Here is an 18874-nt window from a genome sequence, read left to right as displayed (position 1 = left end):
AATTTTTCTATTAATATAGTGTTATTTCTAAAAAAAAAAAAAATAATTGTGCTAAATCAGGTCAACCTGATATTGCTACCTCGTCTTGCACGTGACTATCCTTAAGGATTGAATCGATGGTCAACTGCAACCCAAAACAACATACTACATTACGAGCAAGCCTTCTTGTCGCAACCAACCAGCTTCGATCTCGAACCAACACTTAGGGTTTCTGCAAAAGCATCAAGGGCGGACCAACTTCCTGAAGAAGGTTAAGTCCACTGGGATGGACTCCAACCCACGGAACTCGGAACGTGAACCAAGCACAAGAACCCCCGGACCACCTCGACTCCCAGCCAGGTTGACTGGTGCCCATGTACTGTTTCCAAGTGAGATGGGGAGGTGGCTGGCTCAAGGTTGCGTGGCTCCCTCGGTCCACCAGGTGGTAATGTGGTACAAGGTTGTGTCCCTCTTCAATTGGGCCAAGTGGATGGGGCCGGTTCCGCTGGTACAGTCAGTAAGTCAGTCAGTGTGCGTGTGTGATTCACTATGGTCTTGGATCTGGATCATGTGTTGGACTCGTGAGTGACAGCTATTTCCCTCCCGGGAGAGAGTTCAGAGCTCATATATGACCGATCTATAGGTAATGCTGTGACCTTACACGCACACACACACCCAACTACCCGCCAACGAGAGTTGGAGTAACGACTCGCATCGCAGCCATACTGAAATTATTTCAGCCCTGGACGGGATTCAAACCAGGACCGCCGTAGTGGCGGCCGCGAACGCTACCACTGCACCACCGAGTGTGTGTGTATACATGTGTGTGCGTGTGTACATGTGTGTGCGTGTGTACATGTGTGTGCGTGTGTACATGTGTGTGCGTGTGTATATGTGTATGTGCATCTGTGCGTGTGTGTGTGTGTGTGTGTGTGTGTGTGTGTGTGTGTGTGTGTGTGTGTGTGTGTGTGTGTGTGTGATTCAACATGGTCTTGGATCACGTGTTGGATTCGTGATCGACGGCTATTTCCCCCTCCCGGAAGAGAGCTCAGAGCTCATATGACCGATCTATAGGTAATGCTGTTACCTTACACGCACGCACTAACCCAACTTCCTGCCCACGAGAGTTGGAGTAACGACTCACAGCGCAGCGATACTGAAATTATTTCAGCCCTGGGCGGGATTCGAACCCGTACCGTCGTAGTGGCGGCCGGGATTTCTACCACTGCGCCATAGATTCGTTTATGTGCGTGTGTGTGTGTGTGTGTGTGTGTGTGTGTGTGTGTGTGTGTGTGTGTGTGTGTGTGTGTGTGTGTGTGCGCGCGCGCGCGCGCCTCACGTTTGTGCGTGTGTGTTTATGCATGTGTGCGTGTGTGTGTATTTATGTATGTGTGCGTGTGTGTGTATTTATGCATGTCTGCGTTTTTGTGTATTTATGCATGTGTCCGTGTGTGTGGTCGTGCATGCATACGCATGCGCGCGCGCGCGCGTGTGTGTGTGTGTGTGTGTGTGTGTGTGTGTGTGTGTGAGAGAGAGAGAGAGAGAGAGAAATTCACCATGATCTTGGATCACGTGTTGGATTCGTGATCGACATATTTCCCTCCCTCCCGGAAGAGAGCTCAGAGCTCATATATGACCGATCTATGGGTAATGCTGTGACTTTACACGTACACACACAACTACCCGCCCACGATAGTTGGAGTAACGACTCGCAGCGCAACGATACTGAAATTATTTCAGCCCTGGGCAGGATTCGAACTCGGACCGCCGCAGTGGCGGCAGCGAACGCTACCACTGCGCCGTCAAGTCATTTGTGTGTGTGTGCGCATGTCTATGTTCACCCGACTGTAATACAGAATAAAATTTATGCTCACGAGGTACTGCCTTCCAACGGTCAAACTTAGCCATCTCTGTTGTGACACACCGATCACTTGAATAAGAAATATATAAAAATAATAATAACAATAATGATAAAATAATGATAATGATAAAATAATGATAATGATAAAATAATAATAAAATAATAAAAATAAAATAATAATACAATAATAATAATAATAATAATAATAAAAACATATGACCTTCTCTTTCTGATTTTAAATTAGTTATCTACAAATAGCCTTCTCTCTTTTACATATCTTGTTCTTAACTTTCACAATTTTCTCGCACATTTTAACAATCAAGGACACTGGTCTTTGAATTAGGCGTTTCTCCTTTATCAATTAGATAGATGGATGGATAAATAGACCTTTCACAATTCTCTCGCAGATTTTAACAATCAAGAACATTGTTCTATGACTTACGGGTTTGTTCGTAAATTAGAACCACATTGGCCTTTTCTCAATATCCAGGAACTTTCCATTCTTCTGCTGAGCATACCACTGGCCCTGGACTTTTATCCACTGGTTGATATCCACATTCTTTGAGTGTTCAATGTGAGACTCCATCCGGTCTTCAACTTTTCTCACATTTAGTATTTCCTGCACTTTGGTCCAAGTCTCGCACTTCCGCCTTCATGTCATTCAACCAGTCAATTTCTAGTTATTCCTTCAACCTCGACTAAGTCAATTTTCACAATACAGGTCAGAAATTCATCCATTATCACAGCTAGCGTTCTTGTATATTCGTAGTGTTTCATCTACTTTCGATCTGTTGATCCCTTATTTCATCATTAACAAATTCATACAACCTTGGTTCGATCTTGAAGTTTATCAATGACACCTTCTGAAAGTCTCTTCGATTCTGATTCTTGTCATTTCGGTTTTCTTGTACACAACTCTCGTTCTATTGATTTTTCTTTCTCTACTTTTGCCATGCTTCTTGTTCGACCAATCATTTCGTCGATTTTCTTAAACTTTTCGCCCTGGTACGTATTCCTGATGTATTCACTCAAAAATGGCCCATTTCTTCGGGTTTATTTTGTATTTACATTCTTTCCAACCTATTTAAAACAATTTCCACGGGTTCATAAACCTTACCTAAAGGTTGCATATTTTTTATCTATGCCACTCATCCCTCATGTCTGCAATCCCCACAATGTTGTGGCATTCAACAAATACATGATCACTCCAATAATTAGCAGAATTTGTCATCTGCTTGGTGTGTAGTCTTTCTTGGCACTTCCTCAACCCACTGTGTCATTAGTTTTGCTATATTTATCAGCGCATTACCCCATTAATCCTCTCCCGTACTTTCCCATTCCCCCAGTTAACCTCTCCGTAAGTGAGGTATCCCTTCATGCTCGCATTTTCACTTTTTTATTATTATCATTATTATCAGTGATTGGATACCAAAATTTTAACTATTCCGATAAGAGTCCCGATATTGCACTCCAATTCAGATTACGATACCTGCAGTGTATAATTCATGGTTTGGCCTTGTGGTTGGTTTGGTTAACAATTTATGAACAAAGTACATTTATCAATCATTTATAGGAATCGTATCTGAATCATTAAAAATTATCATCCCATTATTAATTACCATTACCATTACTATTATTATCACAACCACTATTATCATTATTATTACTATCATTATTATTCCTTCAGTGACCGTCAACAATGTCTACCATCATCTTCTGGCATTCAATTTCGAGGAATATCACCACTCTTCCCAATACTTTTCATATTTCAACCTTCCTTCTCCTAGTTCCAGCTTTGTTTTTCTTCTTTCCTGTCTTCACAATCCCTAATCATCCGTCACCCAACAGGGGAAGTGGGAAAGAGGGGAATGTCTGTTGAGGAAGGAAGGGAGAGGACAGAAGACAGGGGTGAATGGAGAATGGTTGTATATGGATGATGCTGTGATGCATGAGGTGGAATGGGTGGAGGGATGGGGGAGTGAGGTAGTATGTGTGAGGAAAATTTGACGCAGCCCGAAGGGATTTATCCATATCTTCTCCTTTTCTGCATGAGGAGATGGAGAGGGACGGGGGTCGCCGATTTAATGAAGCGGCCTTGCAGTGGATGTGCTGTGTCTTGCGACACTGCTTCTTACCCAGGACGGTGGACAAGGTGCAGGAATGACACGTCATCCAGGAGGTGCCAATGAGGTGGAAGGGAGTGGAGTGTATTTGGGATGAAATGGGTTGGAGTGGTTCTTATGTCTTTGTTTTTTGGCTACCTCCCTTATAAGGAGGAAAAGCCTTTGGTATATGTATATATGTATGATTATTTTTTCTTAGTCTCGACTTACATCCAGGTCTTCATTTTCCAATTAATAATATGTATCCCTAACCATGCAGTTATGGCGTTTGCGTGATCGTGCGCGTGTTTGTGTGTCCGTGCAGGCGCACCCTGTATATGTCCGAGGCTGACGGAGGCGCTGTTGACTACGTCCGCCCTCGCACGTGGGCGGCTTGGGCGGCTTGGGCGGCGACAGCGCGCATCGAGCCGGGTCCTCCACACCTGGCATCTCAAGCCTTGATGGGCTTTAATACGTTCATGGCTCGTAATAAGCCACTCCCTGACGGTCGGGAAGGCTGCTTGTGTAACGCGAAGGGAGGGAGCCAGGCCTTGGCCAGGACGTGTGTGCGTGCGCGTGCGACATGTGGCCGTCTTGCAGCCTTCAACTCCTATCAGCCAACACTGAAGCGTTGGTGTGCATAAATGCACAGCAGGATGATGGAAGGATACGAGGACGCGAAAGACTAAGATGGTCGGCTTCCTCCCGCCAACCACCGTTGCCTACGTCATGTCGTCAAAGTCAAGGGCACTTTCGGGGTCGCTCGCAAACGCGCCTACCCACGCTCTGTCGAAAGGTGAACGGATTCTACCAAAACAAAAGCACAGGAAATGCACAAAATCTAATCCTGATTTAACCTCGTGTTTTAAACTTGTATGATCTACAAGTACACGCGTACACGTGTGCATAGAGCTATTATAAGATTTACCATAGTTTCCAAAGCAAAAGAAACAGCAATTCATAAGATGCAGGGTTAATAAAAAGCATTATCTTGGGATTCAACTTCGCGTAATTAAACTTATCACCTACAAGCACACAAGCACATAAGTATGTCCTAGAACAGTGTTTGAGGATATCGAGAGACCAGTTTCCAAGACAAAAGAAACAGTAAAACATAAGGTACAGGGTTAATGTAAAGAATTACCTCGGGATCAAGGGGGCTGGGGATAAATCAAACACAACCATGAACGACGCAGCACCAAGCTTATCCCGTCAGCAGCAGCCAGCTGCTCTTGGAACGTACACAAACGCACACACGCACACCCACACCCATGTGCACACGGGCTGGCAAAGCGAGCGAGACTGGGCAGGTTCCTGCACGACTCTGAAACCACGTCACAAATATCCACAACACGACTTTCTGTCGTTTAGTTGTATGCATACACGACCTTTGAGAATAACTCGAACATCCCTTAGCAACAATGATGGCTCTCACAATAGAAGAATATAAGAATGGAGGAGCCTGCAAGAGACCACAAGGCCTACACTAGGCAGTTCCATGTCCCTTACCACCTGTCATCTCTATCCGTAAAGTTATCTAATCTTCTCTTAAAATAACCAATTGTTTCAGCGTTAACTACATGGTTATTAAGTCTATTCCATTCGTTAACCACTATGTTGGTTAATCAGTTACTGCCTATTTCCTCCTTAAACCTAGATTTTATTTCGGCTACAGTGAGGTTTTATTCATTAAAGGTCAAGACTCCATGCTTAAGAACCTAAAAATCACCCTTATGGCCAACTTCATAAAGGGTGAGACGCATTACAACTTCTGTTTTGGCAAAAAACAAAATTGGCAACAACTCTCTCCTACTCTCGCTGCAGCCAGGCGATTTTATTCGTCTAGGACCTTTCTGTGGGCAAAATGACGGGGAACCCCCGAAGATAAACAGAAAAGATTCCTTTCCTTTATAATTCCGACCATAAACTCCATTCACATCATCCCTCGAATGAAAGTAAGCATTTCTTCTTTAACCGGGTTATTAATGTGTGGAATTCGTTACCTTCCACTGTCGTTGAAAGTAACACAATAACATCTTTTAAAAATCGCCTAGATAAACACTTTGACTCTAATCCGCAAATAAATTATTATCCCTTGCAATAAAAGATCTGACAGCCCGGCATTTAATTGTAATTGGATAGGATAGTGGTAGCAGTAGTGCTAGTTCATCTTCTATCGCCTAGTTGCCCTGTTTTAACTGTAGCTTAGTAAAAACAAACAGCTTCGTTAGGGCCAGTGGACCTGCTGTTGTTTGTTCTTCCTTTGTGTTCCACTGTCATCTAGAAAAATCTAGAAACTTCTTCGAAGGCTTGAGCCTACCCTACACTAGAACAGCTCGCATCCGTGTCTGGACAATCATTTCATCCGCGTGCAATCCAAACTTCCTCTTCAGACATCCGACCAGCTGGTGGTCTGTCACGCTTCAAGCCTCCCTCAGTCACATATCCCCCCCCCCTTCAGTCTGATGCATGCATAGCCATCATAAAGACAACCCATCTTCATATAAAAACACAACATCAATACGAGGTTTCTTCACAAAACTCAATTTGGTCAAGAAAGAAATTTATATTCCATTTGTGTATATCAAATGGGCAAGTCAAGTACAACGTTTTATAAAATTAATATGGACTCTGTGATATAATTACTCCTCCTACCATGTAATTTTTACCCCCCTTTCCCAGCCCACTTGCTTAATAGGAGGCGTTTTTTGTTCAAAAAATCTCCAAAGTAATATGATATGGCAAGGCAGGATTCGTAGGAATGGGTATAAATTGGACAATTTTTTAGTGAAGGAAATAGGCAAGAACTGGTTTACCAACAGAGTGGTTAACGAATGGAATAGACTTAGTAACCATGACGTAGTGAACGCTGAAAATATTGGTTGTTTTAGGAGAAAATAAAATAATTTTATGGATAAGGATGCCCGGTGGTAAGGGACATGAAACTGCCTAGTGTAGGCCTTAGGGTCTTTTGCCGTCTCCTCTATTCTTATGTTCTTATGTCCTTTGTAAACTCGACTATTTTACGACACCACGCAATTTGAGCCTATTAGATAAGATGAAAATGTAAAAATAATCTTGAAGACTTGGTAAATCAATGTGTGTGTGTGTGTGTGTGTGTGTGTGTGTGTGTGTGTGTGTGTGTGTGTGTGTGTGTGAGTAATTCACCATGGTCTTGGATCACGTGTTGGACTCGTGATCAACAGCTATTACCCTCCCGGATGAGAGCTCAGAGCTCATGTATGACCAATCTGTGGGTAATGCTGTGATCTGACACACACACCTAACTCCCCCGCCCACTAGAGTTGAAGTAACGGCTCGCAGCGGAGCCATACTGAAATTATTTCAACCCTTGGTGGGATTCGAACTAGGGCCGCTGGGTTAGCAGTTGCGAACGCTACCAGTGCTCCGTCGTGTGTGTGTGTGTGTGTGTGTGTGTGTGTGTGTGTGTGTGTGTGTGTGTGTGTGTGTGTGTGTGTGTGTGTGTGTGTGTGTGTGTGTGTGTGTGTGTGTGTGTGTGTGTGTGTGTGTGTGTGTGTGTGTGTGTGTGTGTGTGTGTGTGTGTGTAAATAAATGAATAAAAACTCCGTTTGCGGAAGTACTTTATGTCGACGGAAATTCACAGCCCTGTGTGTCGACGCCCAGCCATTCTACGGTGATCTGGCGTTGCACATACCAAAATACACAAAGAACTTCACACTGTCGAGGATGCATAGAGACACTTCTAAGTTCTTCAATACGAAAATGTATTATACGGGCATCTTTACTTCCTTCTAAACAAATAAACACTAATGACTCCCTTTTAAACCAATAAACACGAGGTTTTCGTTCCCGTTATGAACTTTGACCCGAAGAGGATCACTCCGTCGAGATCGTCGCTACCATCCATCTCTTGACCTGCATGGAATAGATCGGTTTTTTTTTCTTCAGAAAAATATATGTAATGTACGTCACCGCGTTGGAGCGATGTCCCCCACAATGCCTGTAGACGTGGGGCCCCTCCATCCCCAGATGGACTTCACCTCTTCAGTGTCATTGGATATTCATCAATCCACAGCTATCCGCCAGGGTCTATTCAGTCCTCAGGCTCTACTTACATTCCCTAAGAGTCTATTTACACTCCCCAAGGGTCTACTTACACTCCCCAAGGGTCTATTTACACTCCCCAAGGGTCTATTTACACTCCCCAAGGGTCTACTTACACTCCCCAAGGGTCTATTTATACTCCCCAAGGGTCTACTTACACTCCCCAATGGTCTACTTACACTCCCCAAGGGTCTACTTACAGTCCTCAGGGTTTACTTACAGACCCGAAAGGCTTATTTACACTCCCTCGGGTCTACTTTTAGTCCCTAGGGTCTACTTACAGACTCCAGGGTCTACTTACAGACCCCAGGGCCTACCTACAGGCCCCATGGTCTACTTACATTTCCCACGGATCTACTTACACTCTCCAGTGTCTAGTTACAGACTTCAAGGGTCTATTTACAGAACCAAGGTCCTACTTACAGACCACCAGGGCCTACTTACAGACCTCCAGGACCTATTTATAGACCCCCAGGCCCTACTTACAGATCACCAAGGTCTAGTTACCGTCCCTAAGGATTACTTACAGGCCCCAGGGATCTACTTATAGAATCAGCGACGAACCTGCCTTCTCTGCCTTCCCGTCGTGGCCGCAACCAGCTGAGGGGCCCACCTGGCCGGGACAGGTGGTTAACGTCTCAAGGACAAGGAAGGTCGGGTCATGTGCATGTATGTACGTTTGTATGTATGTATCTATGTATACATGTAACAAAGGATCACAAAGGATTACAAAGGAAGAGCATGACGAAAGGAGAAATTTTGGTCCATAACTAGGCATTTATGTATACATTTACATATACATGTGTATATTCATTCATGAATGTTACAATATCTAAGTATATATAAATACATGTATGTAAACAAGTACTTATAGATTCATAGTCTCTCTCTCTCTCTCTCAGTGTGTGTGTGTGTGTGTGTGTGTGTGTGTGTGTGTGTGTGTGTGTGTGTGTGTGTGTGTGTGTGTGTGTGTGTGTGTGTGTGTGTGTGTGTGTGTGTGCGTGCGTACGCGTTCGCTTGTGTGTTTATTTTCAATAATAAGGTTTTCCCTTTTAAGGGGACACTCGTCACGCCCCACGGCTGTGAGGATGATAATCGTTGTAAAGAAGTCCTTACACAACAAGCATTTACTGATATTAATTCGAGTACTTCCAATAGTCTTCTCCATATTAGCTTGACACTCAGGCTCCTGCATCCACAGGTTATTTAAGATTGGCTACGAAAACATAAGCGAGGTCACAAAGGTCAATATTAAGAGTATTGACAATATCATTATTGATGGACACTCACGACGCATGGACAAGGCATTGGTTCCGGCCTCCTTAACCCGGTAGTGGGATGCAGTAGAAAAAATATATATCTACACACATACACACACCTACCTGTGGTAGAGCTGTGCCTCACTGCACTACACTTATATCCCCATCAGTGTGGCGGGAGAGAGGTCGCCTCCTTCACCCCTGAGGTGTTGAGACGGGAATGGTGGGCGAGTGGGTGTCTACTTTGCTTCGTCCACAAATGAGAGAGGGTCATTGATATGTTCGACCTGATTTTCTTGCACACACCTGTACACAGAATCTAAAAATACACGTGTCGTCAGGGTTACATCTTCGAAGGCCTCGGAGGAGGAGGAGGAGGAAGAGGAGGAAGAGGAGGAAGAGGAGGAGGAGGAGGAAGAGGAGGAAGAGGAGGAAGGGTTTGGAAGACGCCAGGAATCCCAATTTCCTACGTCCAGTTTTACGTGGACCCGCACAGGAGAGAAATCCTCCTTCGTCATGGGCCAAAAATGTCTGTAATTAGTAAGACGACCGCGACCACGGTGGCCCCTCCTACGCACTCCGCCGCCAGAATACAAGAAAATCCTGGACCACAAGTTTTACCTCGTCTGCGCACTTCCTGCGAATCGATTTAAAGAGAATGGGATGGTTTTTCCAACAGTCAGGAATCACAATGGAGGTTGCAGAGACGGGTGTGTTATTCTGTGCTATCTACGTCCTGATATACACCATTTATATATATGAACAACACACAGGCACACAAACCATGCTTGTTACAGTACACACACACACACACACACACACAAAGTATAAACACTTTTTTGCCACATGCTTCTTCATCCTCGAGAAAGGTAACTTTTTACTCTTTCCACGGTGATGAGACTATTAGTCACAGCCACAGGAAGGGGGGAGGCCGGAACCACTCGCCTCGTCCTATCAGCGACCTGTGCCCAAATTGCTATGCATATCAGGTCTGGAGAAGTGGGTGGGGGGTGGAGGGGAAGAGGGGAATAGTTGCCCGGTGTCCACAGAAGCAATCTGGAGTCTTGCAGAATCCTACAATTGCATGAGGGATTATTTGCACCATCTCGAGTGCTGGTTGGCGTCATTGGAAGCGTGATGGTCTCGCATTCATTCAGCTGTGGGTTCGAATCCCGCACTCTCCGATTTCCAGCGGTGACTGTTACCTCCCTCAACTGTCTCCGAAGCGCACACTGGGGCGCAGTGCTGTGTTTTGCATTAACTTTTTCAATGACAAATAAGTTGGCGACTCCTAGCTTGTGGAACAAGACACACACGTACACACACACGTATACATATACAGACATGTACGCATGTACGTGCACACATTCATATTCATTCAGGTCGACTTGATAATAAGCAAAGCTATGGTTGGTTCCACCTCACTCTCGTTGTCACCCAACAGGTTCCTCGATGGCTCGAAGAAACCGGATGCCACAGTACTTTGCTATGCACGGGGGGCCCCAATCCTGATCCCTGTGGAACTCCGCACAGATGACCCAGGGGTAACCTTGCCCAGTCTTGTTAACGAGTTGATTGGCCAATTGGAGTCCCTCTCGCGTCACAATTAACTTAGACCGTCCCCAAGTCAGGATTATTCTGCTCATTTCCGTGGCACCCTTGCCCTCAGTGTTAGCATACTGGTTGCCGCCAAGCGATTTTATTCACATCAGTGGCAACCCCTTCGCTGTTTCCCTGACACGTGTGGACCGTACACTTCTATGTCTTCGTACTGGGTACTGATGGCATAAACTTCCTGCAGTCAACACTTTACGGAGGAGAATGGAATGGCACCCATACGGACCCGAGTAACGGGCAAGAAAGAATATTGATTATTATGAACTTCTTTTATTCCTCCTTTCTAGAGTCCCTTCGTAAATATCTCACCCCTGGACCAAAGCCTCTAGTACAGCGTTTCCCAACCTGGGGTGCTGAAATCAATTATAGGGGGTGCTAAGAGGTGATGCACACAAAAATCACATTGATATATGTATCATTGATTACCTAGTTGTGCATTTTTTACTTTTTCCATGCTATTTTATTTTTCTGGGGTGTTCTTATTTCTTCTACAAACAACATTGTCAATTTGTTTCAGTTGTAAGGATTCAAGATCGGGGTGCTGGACTGCTTAGACATGACAACAGCGGGTGCTATGGTCGGAAAAGGTTGGGAAACGCTGCTCTAGGATTCCAGCTCCCATTCACTGCGATATTGCTCCCATGGATAGAAGCGCTGGGGAGATACCAATGCTCGTGGTAACCCGTCGATACCAATGGAATCGGACTTCAAACTCCTCCATGACGCCAGGCTGTTTTATTCATTTCTGGGGATCCCTACGCCCTCAATAGACACCCCCACCCCCCACCCACCCACCCTGGTACCGAAGAAGGTAAAGAGCCTACGCCAGGAGGCACTGAGTAGCTGCGGCCGAAGCCGTCACCTTTGCCCCGTGATGCGCTTTTAGGGATTGTTGGGGGGTGCAGGTTTCTGCTGGGAATTGAAAGGAGTGCGGGATTTGAACCCACAACTAGGCGAATGCGAGACCAGCATGCTTCCGATGACGCCACCACCGAGAGGGCTGAGGAATGATAGCGGGAAGGGCGCAAAGGCTTCCTCTGAGGAAAGAAATGGCTCCATGCTTCCTATGCTGCATTCTACATGAAAAAAATAAAATAAATAAATAAATAATAATAATAAATGAATAAATAAAGGATTATATAAACACATGAAATCAACTAAAAAGAAAATCAACAACTTTTAACTGGTCCATCTTTCGGCCTTGTTTCTCCAGACGTTGGCCATCAACCCTGACTCGACTTTTATTCTTTCTGACGTCAGGCGATTTCATTCAGCTGAGGGGGAAAACCCTTGAAGATGGGTTAACCCGAAGTGTCTCCTGAAAGTTTTTTTTTTCTTTTTTTTTTTTTTCTTCATGAGAAATTTTCCATCCTGAAAGAGGCTTCAAAATACTGTCCTTCATTTTTGTTTTTTCCAGGTCCACTTGATGGGAGTTAGGAACGGGCATTAGGAGCATTGCCAACTTTTAATGGGCTTCAGAGTCTTGTTCATGGTTTTTTTTTTTTTTTTTTTCTAAGTCCACTTGATGGACATCACAACAGTTATCATGAACCCTATTTACGCGTGCTGGGCTTCAGAGTCTTGTCCTTCATTTTTGTTTTTTCCAGGTCCACTTGATGGACGTTAGGAACGGGCATCAGAAGCATTACCAACTTTTAATGGGCTTCATAGTCTTGTTCTTAAAGTTTTTATTTTCTTTTTCTTAAGTCCACTTGATGGACGTCAGGAACGGGCATCAGGAGCATTACCAAATTATGCCGAGCTTCACTCTCACTCTTCAAGTTTTTATTTTCATTTTTTATTTTCTCAAGTCCACTTCACGGACATCAGGAACGGGCATCATGAGCACTATTTACGCGTGCTGGGCTTCAATTGACGAGCATTAGGGCTTCAGTTGGGGGTCGTGGGCTTTCACTCAACCACGAATTCGACGAGCTCGTTGGCTGCTTCTTGTGCAGCACCAGGAGCTTCGTCGTTGTTCTTGGACCTCCTCTCCATCAGCAGGAGGCTGTGGAGGTCTGGGAAAGGCTCGCTGAGGAGCTTCCTGTAGAAGCGTTCTGTGCAGGGCTCGGTCGGGTGGCTGCAGAAGCGGTGGGTGTGGCACGCCGAGAGTAAGAGGAGGAAGAGTCCCGGGGCGAAGGACAGCGCCACAAGGACGGCGTGGAGGAGGATGTACCCGTCCTCGCCCTTCGTCACGGCGAGGTGTGCCACCGTGGCGCAGGCGCGGAGGGCGTGGGAGAGAGTCCCGCATTAAAGCATTCCGAAGAAGTGGGGGTAATTGCGGCCCCCGACAGCAAATCCCCATCAGGCGGCAATGATGGTCTCTCTCGCGAATGCACACGTTGCATTCGGGGCAGTGTTTGTCCCGTTCGCCCATCTGGATCCTACAGACGGGGCAGCGGCCGTCGACTGGACCTACTTCTTAGTCCGAGGAGTGTTGTTCCTTTCTACAGGGTCCTCTGCCTTGGTCTCTCGCGATGCAGAGCCCGAAGAGTCCAGCCGTGAGGGCGAAGAGCTCGATCAGAAGGAGAAATACGGGCGACGTCTGGATCCAGAAGGCGCCTGTCCCGCGACGAGGGGTCCGCTCATCGAAGTCCATGTGAAGGCGAGGAAGAGTCGCACGACGTGGTGGATTTGAACGATCATCCTGAGAAGAATCCACAAATCCTGAATGACTGGGCGAGGAAAGATTTTGAGAGGAAATCGAGAGTCGATTGACCCGGATGAGGTGTCGCGTCTTTCAGTGCGCGCGCGCGGACACACACACACACACACACACACACACACACACACACACACACACACACACACACACACACACACAGACAGCGTATGCAACTGCTTATGTCACCACACGTGCACTATGTGTGTACATGTGTGTACATATGTGTATACTGCGTGTCTACATGTGGGTATGTGTGCATTTGTGTGTGTGTGTGTGCGTGTGTGCGTTCATTTGTGTGAGTATACATACATTTTAATTTGTGTGAGTATACATACATTTATTAAAGCCACAAATCCTCTAAGTGGGAAAACACGGTTGCTGTACACACATATACACGCGCACGCACACACACATACACACACACACACACACACACATACACACACACACACACACACACACATATATATATATTATTATATATATATATACACATATTACACATATATACACAAATACACAAACACACACGCACACACATATACAGACGAACGCATACATACTCATGCACAAACACACACACACATATACACACACGCACACATACACAAACACACACACACATATACATGCGCGCTCACACACACACACATATATACACACGTACACACACTGACACACAGACACAAGCACACACAGACATACTTATTGGCTGTACCGTATTGCGTGACACAATCCACTTGACCTGACGAATGACAAAGGTCAGATCGACTTTTCTTTTTTCTTTTTTTCTTTTCGAAACGCTTCCTCGTTTCGTCATCGGCGCCAATGCAGGAGAGAAAGGTGCACAAGACGTATGGCCCCCTCTCTATCTCTCTCTATATCACTCTCCTTCTCTCTCTATCTCTCTTTATCACTCTCCTTCTCTCTCTATCTCTCTTTATCACTCTCCTTCTCTCTCTCTCTTTATCACTCTCCCTCACTCTTTATCACTCTCCCTCTCTATTTCCCTCTCTCTTTATCACTCCCTCTCTCTATCTTTCTATCACTCTCCCTCTCTCTCTATCTCCCTCTTTCTTTATTACTCTCCCTCTCTATCCCCTTCTATCTCCCTTTTTCTCTATCTCTCCCTCTATCTCCCTCAATATCTCTCTCCCTCAAGAAAATAACAATGAATAAATGCATTCATTAAGTAAATAAACAAGGAAAGGAATAAAAGTAAAAAACAGGTAGCGTTTCACGTCTGTTGGACACATCGGCTGTGTGTGACGGACACTGCACAGCACCGGTCACGGTAACGGAGGGTGCAAATACCTCTGTTCTTATGGGGGGAGGGAGAGGGGGGAAAGGGGGGAAGGGGGAGGGGGAGAGGCCATTCTGGCCTTTTACGTATTCCCCCAGGGGAGGACGGATGAGAAAGGGGGGGTAGCCTTCTCGACGACACTTTCCTGACGCCTTAGGCACTCCACGTCCGAAGCTGACATTCCCCATCACTCCCATTTCGACACACAAAGTGGAACCCGCGACTGACGCCATAAAAAAAAAAAAAAAAACGAGTCCCGCCGGTGACGTCATAAAGTGGAACCCCTCCTATGACGTCACAGAAAATGAAAACCCCCCTGTACTGACGTCACTGAAAGTGGAGCCCCGTGTAATGACGTCAATGAAACGTGTGTGTGTGCCCACGTGTATATGATGTTGTCGTCATACCACCACCTTCTCCACTACCACATCCACAACCACCCTGAAATACCAACGCACGTACTCTCTACACACACACAATTATACATACATACACACACACACACAATATATATATATATACTGTACACACACACACACGCCAATGATCTTTTCCCCTATAACTGAAGGGTGGCCGACATAAAGCATGTAGGTGTGTACTGATTCAGAGAGAGAGAGAGAGAGAGAGAAAGAGAGAGAGAGAGAGAGAGAGAGAGAGAGAGAGAGAGAGAGAGAGAGAGAGAGAGAGAGAGAGAGAGTGAGAGAGAGAGAGAGAGAGAGAGAGAGAGAGAGAGAGAGAGAGAGAGAGAGAGAGAGAGAGAGAGAGAGAGAGAGAGAGAGAGAGAGAGAGAGAGAGAGAGAGAGAGAGGAAATCCCCAGCCAACTTACTCCAGACCCAGCCCCTTTAGTTACTATTAAACGGCACGCATGGGGGGGGGCACAGTATCGGCATTCTTATCCCCCCGAGAGCCACAAGCGTGGCATTGGCAGCATAGCCAGGCGCACTTGATGGCAGCCTCGGTTGCGGCGTCAAAATCCAATTAACGACTCGAAGGGTCGAAGCTCACGTAAGGTTTCTACGTGAAGTGCGAATAGTTCGGCAAAGGGGGAGCGAGTGACTGCAATCACCCCATCACCCCGCGCCTTATACGCCCGGAATAGACCGGAACGGTTCTTCCGTCATGCTGACGACGCAGTGGAATGGTAACTCAGCATGACCTATGGCTATGTCTACTCGGGTATCATCGTGGGAGGGAAGGGGATGATTTGCCAAAAGTAGTGCAGCCTGATGTTGAGTGACTTGAGTGACATTCCTAGGGACTAGATGAAGAGGATGAGGAGCGGGAAGAGGAGGAGGCATCGAACGCCGCCGACGACGCGCGAAGCCCCACGAGTGTCGGTAGGCATTCTTCCAGGGCTTGAGTGGGACTCGAGGCGGTTGGTTCCCTCCCCCCCCCGAGCGCCGCCCCCGCCGCCCGCTCCCGTTTGTTGAAACCCTCTACTCTACACGCAAGTGGTATTCTTCCGCCGTCACGTTCTCAATGGCGTCTGTTACTCCGGGGGTAACTTTCTACAATTAGGTCGTGGTGCCAAAGATCGAGATAGAGAGATAGAGTGAAAGACAGAGAGAGGAGAGAGAGAGAAATACAGAGGGAGAGAGAGGGAGAGAGAGAGAGGGAGAGAGAGGGAGAGTGGGGGAGAGAGGGGGAGAGAGGGAGAGAGAGAGAGAGAGAGAGAGAGAGAGAGAGAGAGAGAGAGAGAGAGAGAATGGGAGAGAGAAAATGGGGGGAGAGAGAGAGAGAGAATGGGAGAGAGAGAGAGAGAGAATGGGAGAGAGGGAGAGAGAGAGAATGGGAGAGAGGGAGAGAGAGAGAATGGGAGAGAGGGAGAGAGAGAGAATGGGAGAGAGGGAGAGAGAGAGAATGGGAGAGAGGGAGAGAGGGAGAGAGAGAATGGGAGAGAGGGAGAGAGAGAGAATGGGAGAGAATAGGAGAGAGAGAAAATGGGAGAGAGAGAAAATGGGAGAGAGAGAGAATGGGAGAGAGAGAGAGAGAATGGGAGGGGGAGAGTGAGAGAGAATGGGAGAGAGGAAGAGAGGGAGAGAGAGAGAGAGATTGGGAGTCCCCAATGGAAGTGCGGTCGTGTTTACGATGCCCGTGGCCCTTGTGACCGCCATCACAAGTAGGTGGTAAATGGAAGCACAGTGTTGGCAGGTCTTAAACACGTTGGCAGGTGTGGTTATGCTTGTGGCTAGTGTGGTCAGGCTTGTGGCAAGTGTGGGTTCATGTTGGTGGCAAAATGTAGAAATGATGATAGAAAGTTGTGGGCATGTTAGTGGCAAGAATTGGACATGCCAATAAGTTATGGACATGTTGGTGGCAAGAATTGGACATGCCAATAAGTTATGGACATGTTGGTGACAAGGTGTGCACATGCTGATGGCAAATCCTGATGGCAGGCAACATGTAGAAATGATGGTGCTAAGTTGTGGTCATGTTGGCGGTAAGTCACGGACATATTGGTGACAAGAGCATAAAATGATGGTGCTAAGTTGTGGTCATGTTGGCGGTAAGTCACGGACATGTTGGTGGCAAGTGTGAAAAATGATGGTGCTAAGTTGTGGTCATGTTGGCGACAAGTTACGGTCATGTTGGTGTCAAGTGCAGAAAATGATGGTCATGTTGGCGGCATGTTACGAACATGTTGGTAATAAGTGTGGACGAACTCTTAACCCCTTCGGACGCGTGGAGCCCTTTTTTTTTCCAGCTCTCGTTAGGCTGTTCTCTTCATGTATGTCATCAGCAATTGCCGACAAATCTATCAAAAGAAACCCCACGTGATCACGGAGTGTTTATTGTACGACGTTTCACTCTTCCTTGATCAAGTAAGTTTTGGTTCACAAATATTTGAGAATAAACAGGAAGATTCGTTCCTCCGGATCTTTTCATTTATTCTCAGATATTTGTGTACCATGACGATGTACATGATAAACAAGCGAAACGTCGTACTAACAACAAGCGCTCCATGATCACATGGGCTTTCTTTTGATATATTCTATGTATCCTCATGGTACCCACTCGTCATCGGGGTGGGGGTGGGGGATAAGGGGAAGCGGGGGGAAGGGGGGGGTTGCTTAGCCTCCCAGTCCGCGAGTGCTCTGGCATAATCTGTCGAATCCCGTCTGGAATGCAGGAGTCGCAATTCCCGGACGGATCCGCTGATTCCAGTCAAGTTTTGGGGCGCTCCTTGGCTGCACAACTATGGTGATACAACTTGCAAACACAAGTACTCAAAACTCTCTGATACCAAAGCTCAGGCATTTACGAACACGCACGCACGCACGCGCACACGCACACATACAAACGCGCGCGCGCGCACACACACACACTATATATATATATATATATATATATTATATATATACATATATATACATACATATATATATTCATACATATATATATATATATACACACATATATATACATATAAATACATACATATATACATATATATATATACATATATATACATATATATACATATATATACATACATATATACATATATATATATACATATATATATACACATATATATATATATATATATATATACATATATATACATATATACATATATACATATATATACATACATACATATATATACATACATATATACATATATACATATATATACATACATATATACATATATACATATATATACATACATATATACATATATATACATATATATATAAATATATATATATATATACATATATACACATATATACATATATATATACACATATATATACATATATATATACATACATATATATACATATATAATATATATATATATACACATATATATATATACATATATATGTAGATACATGAATACATATACGCACGTAAGCACGCACAAACACACGCACGCAAGCACAAACACACACACACACACACACATATATTATATATATATATATATATACATATATATATATATATATATATATGTATATGCATTTCTTATTAAATAACACAGCAAA

At 45.2% G+C, this 18874-nt stretch overlaps 1 protein-coding gene across 2 annotated transcripts in view; it reads right to left on the bottom strand.

Annotated features, from left to right (window-relative positions):
- LOC143024696 (uncharacterized) overlaps positions 1–18874 on the bottom strand; it is a 223856-nt gene that overhangs the window by 150753 nt on the left and 54229 nt on the right. The window contains exon 1 of one of the 2 annotated variants that reach the window (XM_076183710.1): positions 9411–9429. The exons of the other annotated variant lie outside the window; for it this stretch is intronic. The gene's annotated coding sequence lies outside the window, so the exon portion shown is untranslated. Of the gene's footprint in view, positions 1–9410; positions 9430–18874 lie in introns of those variants that run through there. 2 annotated transcript variants of the gene reach the window in all.

This window comes from Oratosquilla oratoria, chromosome 4 (genome assembly GCF_046742065.1).
Source record: "Oratosquilla oratoria isolate Oo_2021 chromosome 4, ASM4674206v1, whole genome shotgun sequence".
NCBI lineage: Eukaryota > Metazoa > Arthropoda > Malacostraca > Stomatopoda > Squillidae > Oratosquilla > Oratosquilla oratoria.
Note: the sequence above shows the minus strand (reverse complement) of the source record. Positions and strands in the feature narration are given on the sequence as shown.